At 28.8% G+C, this 9,188-nt stretch overlaps 1 long non-coding RNA gene across 1 annotated transcript; it reads left to right on the top strand.

Moving 5' to 3' along the window:
• Positions 1-1,405: 1,405 nt before the first annotated feature.
• Positions 1,406-2,724, top strand: LOC128133819 (uncharacterized). Its single transcript, XR_008232118.1, has 2 exons — positions 1,406-1,529; positions 2,312-2,724. It is a non-coding gene; the product is annotated as an uncharacterized LOC128133819 (long non-coding RNA).
• The last annotated feature ends 6,464 nt before the right edge of the window (positions 2,725-9,188 follow it).

The raw sequence follows: 9,188 nt of genomic DNA, 5'->3' as shown, positions 1-9,188 counted from the left end.
TTTTCATTTTTCATACTTATTCACGACTTTTCTGTTAATATATAAACGTTGCTTCACATTTCGCTTATGTTGTCCTAATCTACTGAGGTTTTACAGACTTTCTACTAGTATTAACTACTTATCCTTAGAGAAACAACACCAAGAGTCAAGCATATATATAAACGAAAAATAAAAACGAAGGAAAATGGTAAATAAAATTGGTATTTTATTTAGATGTGATTAACTTTATTCATATGTGATTGACAACATTTGCATGCAATTTTACTTAAAAATACAATAGGAAATGAAGATACTGAAGATGAATTTATTTTGATCGGTTTTGTTTACTTCTGAACACAAACAAAACTAAGTTATATACTCCCTCCGTCCTAAATTGATAGTCCATTTTTGACTTTTTAAGTCTTTTTTCTTTAACTTTGACCTTAAATATTTTTATTTGTGTTATATATTACTTGATAAAACTTATAATAATGAAAAAACATTTAAAATACAATCCATTTATATATTTTGCATCAAATATTATCTAACAAAAACAAAAATATTTAAGGTAAAAGTTAAAGAAAAAAGACTTCAAAACTCAAAAGTGAACTATCAATTTGGGACGGAGATAGTATGTTATATTCACATATAAATAGAACATCATTTCGTGTGTGATAGGCATTATTCACATATGAAGAGAACAAAACTAAGTTATATATGTTCTATTCACATATGAATATAACATATATATTCATACGTGAATAGAACATATATATATATATATATATATATATATATATATATATATATATATATATATATATATATTCTATTAAATTATTCATTTTTGAATATAAAATAGTTTCTATGTAAAATGTATATCAAATTCATTTATCTTCTATTGACTAATGAGTGAAGGTAAGAAGATTGACGTTTCTGATAAACAGTCAACCACAATATGAGAAACATGTTCAAAGCAGAAAAATGACAAATATATAAAATTCCTATCATATTTGTTATATTCATTTATGAATAACTTGTATATCTCTTTTATAATTTTGTTCTATTCACATATGAATACTTTAATCTAGATATGTTTTATATTAACAAAAACTATTGAATGTCTATATTCATAAATGAATAACTATATATATATATATATATATATATATATATATATATATATATATATATATAAGAGAGAGAGAGAGAGATAGGTTCATATGTGGATTGATAAATATTGTGTGGACGTAGAGATCAGTTTGAATCAATCATTTCAAAAACCTAATAAAGGGTATGTTAGTAATCTTAAGTCTTAATTAAAAATATTACTTAATTAAATCAAATATTAATCCCTATAATTATGGATACTTGACTTTATTTCTCTCGTACCCGATTTATTTCTCACCACTTTTTCTCTAAAATACTTATTCATCCTCGACGAAAATCACTTCAGATTTAGCAGTTCGATTTTCCAACCTCGTTTCAGTGAAGGATTTAATTCGATTGTAAAATCCACAAAAGGTTTTCATCTGTGTCATCTAGGTTAGGTAGATTACTCAATTTTGATCTTTTTTTATAAATATTTTCAAGTTAATTGATTGTTCAACGTATGCCGGTTGTGACCGAATTTACCCGGTTGTTTGCAATAAAATATTTGTTCAATTATTCCACTTTTTCACATTGGTTTTTTCTTCTTGTTTTGGAAATGAAATCTACAACTAATAGCTACACTTTCGTCACACCTTCTGTGTTTTTCAAGTGCAGACCATTGATATGTTTTCTTTGGAACTGTTACGCACACCAAGTGTTCGACATATTGATCCAAAGAATAATTATCTCCTTATTTTTTAATATGCTTAAACTACTTTGATGTATACTTATTCAACTTGAACCTTGATGGCTATTTAGCATCTTGCAGATATGACTTAGATTGGTTTAATCCAAGACAAGAGTTTTTTTTTCAATCATCTTGCCATTCTAGTTTAACTATTCAACAAATCGATGATGGCATTCAAAAACCAAAAGTGGTTCCAATTTCTATAGATTCTAATCGTGCATCTTATCTTCATAAGGATTTTCTTTCTAATGTTAATACAAAAAAGCAATCGGGCATTATGATGAACATATAATAAAAAATAGTCATGAACTTTTAGTTATTTGTGTATTATAATTTATAAGCTCCTACTTCCATTTCTTTCCATTACATATACATCATTGCATTTTGAAGGAACAAAGGAGTACTCCCAATTTAAATGTTGTTTTTTTTCTTATTCAAGTATAATCGTAATTTTAGGTGATCTTTATTATTTTTTTATTTTCAAGTATCCAGATTGATCTACTAGTTGAGATTAGTCAGTCACCTCACATTTTGTTGGAAGTTGATGTAGCCTCAAAGCCAAGGCCATAAAGAACTTCATTTCTGCCCAAATTAAAGTAGACAAAACTTCTTTTACCATGTGACGCAACAAGGGAAGGAACACGATATGATATGTCATTGATGAATTCTCATATCTGTTTTAGTATTCTTAAAGAATGGAATGACTAACGTCAATTTCTCGTCTAAGAAAAACTTGCAATTTTGTTAGAATTTCAACAATTCTCAAAGAATTGCGACAATTGTGTTAGTGATGTTAACTTAGAATGTGAACATTCTTGAAAGGAATATAAGATGTATGTATTTATGAGGATTCTGTTCTTGAAAGAATCAATTTTTTTGTTAAAATATTATCATCTTTTACGACATTTTTTAAAGAATGAACTTTTTTCTGTTTATCCATTCCTTGTAGATTTTAGACCATTGTTAAAAATTCGATTCTAGTTGTAATTTATTTTTTTATAAAATCAAGAATTTATGTTCCAAACATATATAATTTATTTGTAGTTTGATTAATAAAAGTTAAATAAATGCATTCTTAGAGAATATTGAAATTGTTTCATTCTCAACCGACAGAATGTTATTTGTTAATCGTGTAGTTCTTATTCAATGTTTATTGCTTGTTGAACTATTTCTGGTATCATTGCTTGTAGTGGAACTTTTATATTCAATACATATTCAAAATCAATACAATACTTACATTATGTTAGAATTGATATAGAAAAAGTTGTAATATTCTTGGATGCAAAATTAACAATCAAATAAAAAAACAAAAATCTTTATAAAAAATATACCTGATAGATTTTATCATAATATTATATACTAATAATCAATAAACTGTCACACCCCAAAACCGAGAACGGCGGAAACGTTATGGGGTGGAGGACGTCATGTAGAGTATCACAACATAGTAAAAGTAAACAAGCAAACAACATCATCCATTGCATTAAATATATAATTTTAATACAAGCGTGTTCTATACAGTTATAGACACCAAAAATATAATGTAAATCAAAATAATAAGATGAGTCTTGGATGCGCTCCATCTTCTCAAAAGCTAGCCTCGGTACCTGTCTACTGATGACCTGAGAATACAAGTTATTTTGAAAGAGTTTATCAGCATTAAGCTGGTGAGTTCATAAGTATTTTAGTGTCGGTATTTGTTATCAAAACGTTTGAACATGTCTCAAGTGTAAGTTTGTAAAATGTATGTAAATGTTTGTAAGTGTTTGTAAAAGTTTGAATCTCTCAGAAAAACCTATATTTTCTATTAAAGTAGCCTTCTACCAAGACTTAACTGTTTTGTATGTTCGTTTGTTGTAAAAGTGTGTAATTTCCCAAGTGTAACTATCATTAACAAAATATAGTTTGTACATTAATGTTTAAGTGACATAATCACTAAATATATGTAATGGGTAAATTATTGTAGTAATGTAGTGTTGTATTATAGGAACTACTGTTGTACTAACTACCTTAAACCGGATTTATATTAAGGTATCATGTGACTAATTGTACCATACTATTGACTGGTAACAACGACATACGAATGGTCGTAAAACGGAATGACGTTTGGCACCCGCAGACCAGCAGGTCCGGATGTAGCTAGCAGCAAGGTGTAGGATGGTCAATCCAGTATAGATTTATACGCAAACTCACGCTCTCCCTTCAAGAGACTCTGGCTACAACTCGGGCCATGACATTTAAGTCATGCTCCGATTTATATCACAATAATTAACGTATTCTTGTATATGTAATGTAATGAACTGTTCTAGTATAGTTGTATATGTTCTTTCTCTAGTATAGTTGTATATGTTCTTTCTCTAGTATAGTTGTATATGTTCTTTCTCTAGTATAGTTGTATATGTTCTCTGTCTAGTATAGTTGTATATGTTCTCTGTCTAGTATAGTTGTATATGTTCTCTGTCTAGTATAGTTGTATATGTTCTTTCTCTAGTATAGTTGTATATGTTCTCTATCTAGTATAGTTGTATATGTTCTCATAGTAATAAGTATTGACTCATGAATGAACTGACTCATTGATCTAGCAATAGTATAAGTATGATTCTGTGCTACCCCGATGGTAGCCTATTAATGATGTAACTAGTACGCATGAATATGGAAACAGTTTTATGTCTATATATGTACACATGATATATAATCAATACTTAAACGACCTTCGGACGAGTACCCGATATCCTATTAGACCACATCCAAATCGAGGAAAAGGAAACAAGGTGGATAGCCTTCCTAAGTCTTTTAAACATTACTTATATGACTATACATATACGGGAATGCAATTTATAATAAGTGTAACAAAGTTTAAGTAAAAGTATTTGATATGTAAAAGAGTTTGTAAAATAGTTTGAAGTAAAATAGTTTTATAAACAGTGTGAACAGTATTAAAATCATTGGTTTTATAGTTATTAATCACATGTGATTGATGTAATAACTATAAATATTCAACTTGTATTCCCCCCCCCCATAAAAGCATTTAAAACATTTAAAATTATTTCAAAGGTTAATTAAAGGGGTATGAACTCACATGTGGTGAGTGGATTGGATTGAAGTGTCGGATACTGTTTTGGATGGCAAACGGAGACTTGTACACACGCACGAGCCTAGTTATCATATTTTGAACATATATATAACTAATTAGCCAAATAATAACTAATAAATTTAGTTGGGACACTCTAGAACATGTAAACACTTTGTATAAGTGTTATAAGTCCTAATGGTTGCATCTAAGTTGTTGCGGGACAAGGCTAAAGGGGTTTAAAGTTCCAAAGGGCCTTATATATGTGTTTACCAATGAATAAACTCCACACAAGGAGTTTACAGTCGTAAACCCTTGAGTTTACGGCCGTGAACTCCCAACTTGGTGGTACTTGGTGTTTTGAAGTGTTATTTGATTTCTAGAATAAGTCTTACTTGGTGGTTTAATCCTTTGGGTAGTTTAGGGCGTTAATACACTCCTTTTAGGAGTTTTCGGCCTAAAGACCATTTCTTTTGGAGTTTACAACTGTAAACTCTCATGAGATGGGTATTTTTGTGCTTTCAAGTCTCATACTCACTTAGGATATGTTCTAGGCAATTGTTTAAGGCAAATGAAGACCCTAGGCACACTTTGGTGCCCTTTATTGATGTTCACGGCCCAAGAAAATTACTAGGGCCGTAAACTCACTTTAAGGGGGGCCTTTGATGTTTTAAAGTCCAAAATTTAGCTAGGATTAAATGGGGGTTAATGTCTAAGGTTTTAGGAGTGATTAGGGCACCTTTTGGCCCTTGAATTTGGAGTTCACGGTCCTAGAAGTTCTTGGGCCGTGAACACCCAAATCTTGGTGTTTTTGATTGTTTTCTAGTCTCAAATATACATACATACAAGCCTAAGCTAGTTACCTAACAAGGAAATGGGACTAGGTAGCATTTAAACCTCATTTTGGAGTTTACTCTCCAAGAACGTTCTTGGGCGGTAAACTCCCGAATCTCACAGATTTGTTATGTAATCTATGTTATTAAGCATATAATAAGCATTATAAAACAACTAGAGAAGTGTACTCACGATTTAGGATGAAAACCCGAAGATCCGTGAGAGAGAAAATGGCTTTTCTCTAGTTGGAAATGCGAATAATGAATGAATTTGGTTCAGAATTCTATTTATAGTCCTGAGATATTTTTGGCAGAAAATATTTTTATTCTCTAAATGATCTCTAATATAACAGAGTGTTGGAATAACAGTGTTGCACAAAACCCTAGTGCATCCATTCTCCTGATATCTCCTTAAATGTAAACCCTAAAATACTCAAACTTATTCGGAAAAGTCTGAAATTCATTGTAACTGGTCTAGCTTCTATTGAATTGATAATGTTCGTACAAAATGGAAATTTCGGGTTGTCATATAAACCATAATCATTCTTTTAGAATGAATACACCAAAACACATTACAACTACTTAATTTTTAAGTATTCCAACACAAGTGTAATTTAAAATCAATGAAAAAGTAGTTATAGATCCTATTTTTTTTCAATAATAAACACAATAAAGCATTATGTACAAATCAAACTATCTTTTTTAAATTTATGATACATTGTTAGATAGATCAAAAAAACATTATATTATGTATAATCTTTTCTACTACACTACATATTTTTGCACAATGTTAAAGAACTCAACATTTAAAACCTTTTTACATACAATACACCATATACATTCTATCAAAATTCTAGACACTTAAAACAAAAAACAAAAGTCATTATAAAGAATATATACACAAAAGCAATGTTAAATCACATTCTGTTAGAATACTCAACATGGATTACAGTACATACAAAGAATTCTTTTAAAATTAGTTACCGCCTATAATATGTTTACATTCTAAAAGAATATCCATACACAAAACAATGTTAAAATTACATTCTTTTGGAATTTGCAGTAAGGCTTGTAGTTCCTAAAAGCAAACTCTTTTAGAATAACTTTACATCCTTTGTGGATTCATATTCTTACAAAATATTTAAACCAAAACCACCCTAAACAATGACCAGTAACTTGCAAAGGATTAACGAAATCTTCATCATCCAAATTAATAGGTGAAGTAGAAGTGTTCTTGAACTTGGTCTTTAAGTCTCCATCAGTCTTGAAATTGATCGCCAACTCCTTATTCGACCAGAATCTATGCGAACACACTTTACAAAAATCTAGGGTTTAAAAAAATCTTGATTTGATAGAGAATGATGTCGACGAACCCAAATAAATGATTCTTAAAGGATGTTCTTAACAATGATTCTTTAAGATCAATTCTATTTTCAAACTATGAAGAAAGATGGTGACAATAGGTAATGTTTGCGAAGAATGGGGGGAAGGATATCTGTTTCCAAATGATATGGTCTTACCTATTTAATTTGACATACAAATGTACACTTTTGCCCTTATAATCTCGTACCCCTTATCAAAATAGTATTTTTCCTTTTTCTAAAAATTAAAATTCCTTATTAAATCACTTAGCTTAATTAGGGTAAACTAGTGGCCCATATTAATCCCTACATCCACACAATAATTGTTGTCCACATTATAACCTAACCCTATATATATATATATATATATATATATATATATATATATATATATATATATATATAACATAAAATGAATATATTGAAGATCGATCACCAATTTCAAAAGAAAAACGTTCCAAGGGAAAATAAGATAAATGTATGAATAAACTTTTACATTCATATATGATTAGATTTTGATATGTTTTATTTACTACGGATCACAAAGAAAACTAAGTTATATACATTAAATTCACATATGAATATAACAAAACTGAGTTATATATGTTTTACTCACATATGAATTTAACATAATTTAGTGTGAATATACCATAAATATAAGTTTAATATACAATTATTCATGTATAATATAAAATACTTTCTTTGTAAAATGTATATCAGATTCATTTATCTTTTAGTCACTAATGAATGAAGGTAAGAAAATTGACGTTTCTGATAAAGAGTCAACCATAATGTGAGGAACACATTTGAAGCGGAAAATATCAAAGGTATAAAATTCCTATCATATATGTTATATTCATATATGAACAACTTCTATATCCCTACTATATTTTTGTTCTATTCATATATGAATACTTCAATCTGGATATGTGTTATATTATTAAAAACTATTGAAACTTATATTCATATATGAATAACTATATATGGCTAATATATATATATATATATATATATATATATATATATATATATATCATATTCATATATGAATAACTTGTATATCTCTGATATATTTTTATACTATTCAAATATAAATAAATCAATGTGGATATTCATATATGAATAACTTGTATATCCCTATTATATATTTGTACTATTCATAAATGAATAACTTGTATATCCCTGTTATATATTTCTACTATTCATATATGAATACTTCCACCTTATTCAAGTATTATATGTTTTCATTTACCATTATAAAAAAAACTAGCAAAGAAAACAAAGCATCAAAGCAAAAAAAAAAAAAAAAAAAAAAAGTCCAACACAAACAAAATCTCCTGAAAAGAGACAAATACATGATTCTGATTCTGATTCTGATTTTGAAAGTAGTCGTCCATCAAAGTAGCCAAAGAAAAAGGAGTCACCAACTAAGAAAGAAAAGAAAAAGCTTGTGGTAAAGAAATTTTATTCAATGAAAAACAGATGTTCACCAGATTCATTACTCTCTATAATCATTGGGTTGAGCAAACAATAAAAAGAATGTGTGAGATATATGGGTTTTGGAAGTCTGTTAAAAATGAAAATGACCGATACACTAATGAAGCTGAGATTTTATATTCTTCAAAAATTTGATTCTGAAAGAATGGTCATAGATGTTGAACGAAAGGAACTCAAAGTAACAGCACCGTATGTTCATGACATGTTGGGTATTCCAACTAGTGGAACCATTCTTACATAACTAGATCAATGGCCTAAAGATGATACATGTTATGATGAATGGAAGGAAAAATTTCAAGAATGAGAAATCATCATACTGAATGCAATCAAAAAAGTTATTGTTTGTATCACAGAAGCTGATTATAATTTAAAAATGGACTTCTTAGTTCTTTTTGTCAACACATTTTGTGAGTCAACATCAATGGGAAGATGCAACATGTTCTCTTTAAGTTATATCTCAAGAAAAAACATATATCAACAACATAGACTGATGCAACTATGTTTTGGACTGTCTCGTTAGAACAAAGAACTCATACCTACCATACTCGGATACCAGCTACTTTGTTGGACCTTCAACTTTATTGGTGGTAAGTTATTCATAAGTGAAT

The sequence above is a fragment of the Lactuca sativa genome, chromosome 4 (assembly GCF_002870075.4).
Source record: "Lactuca sativa cultivar Salinas chromosome 4, Lsat_Salinas_v11, whole genome shotgun sequence".
Classification (NCBI taxonomy): domain Eukaryota; kingdom Viridiplantae; phylum Streptophyta; class Magnoliopsida; order Asterales; family Asteraceae; genus Lactuca; species Lactuca sativa.
This window is presented reverse-complemented; position numbering and strand designations above follow the sequence as displayed.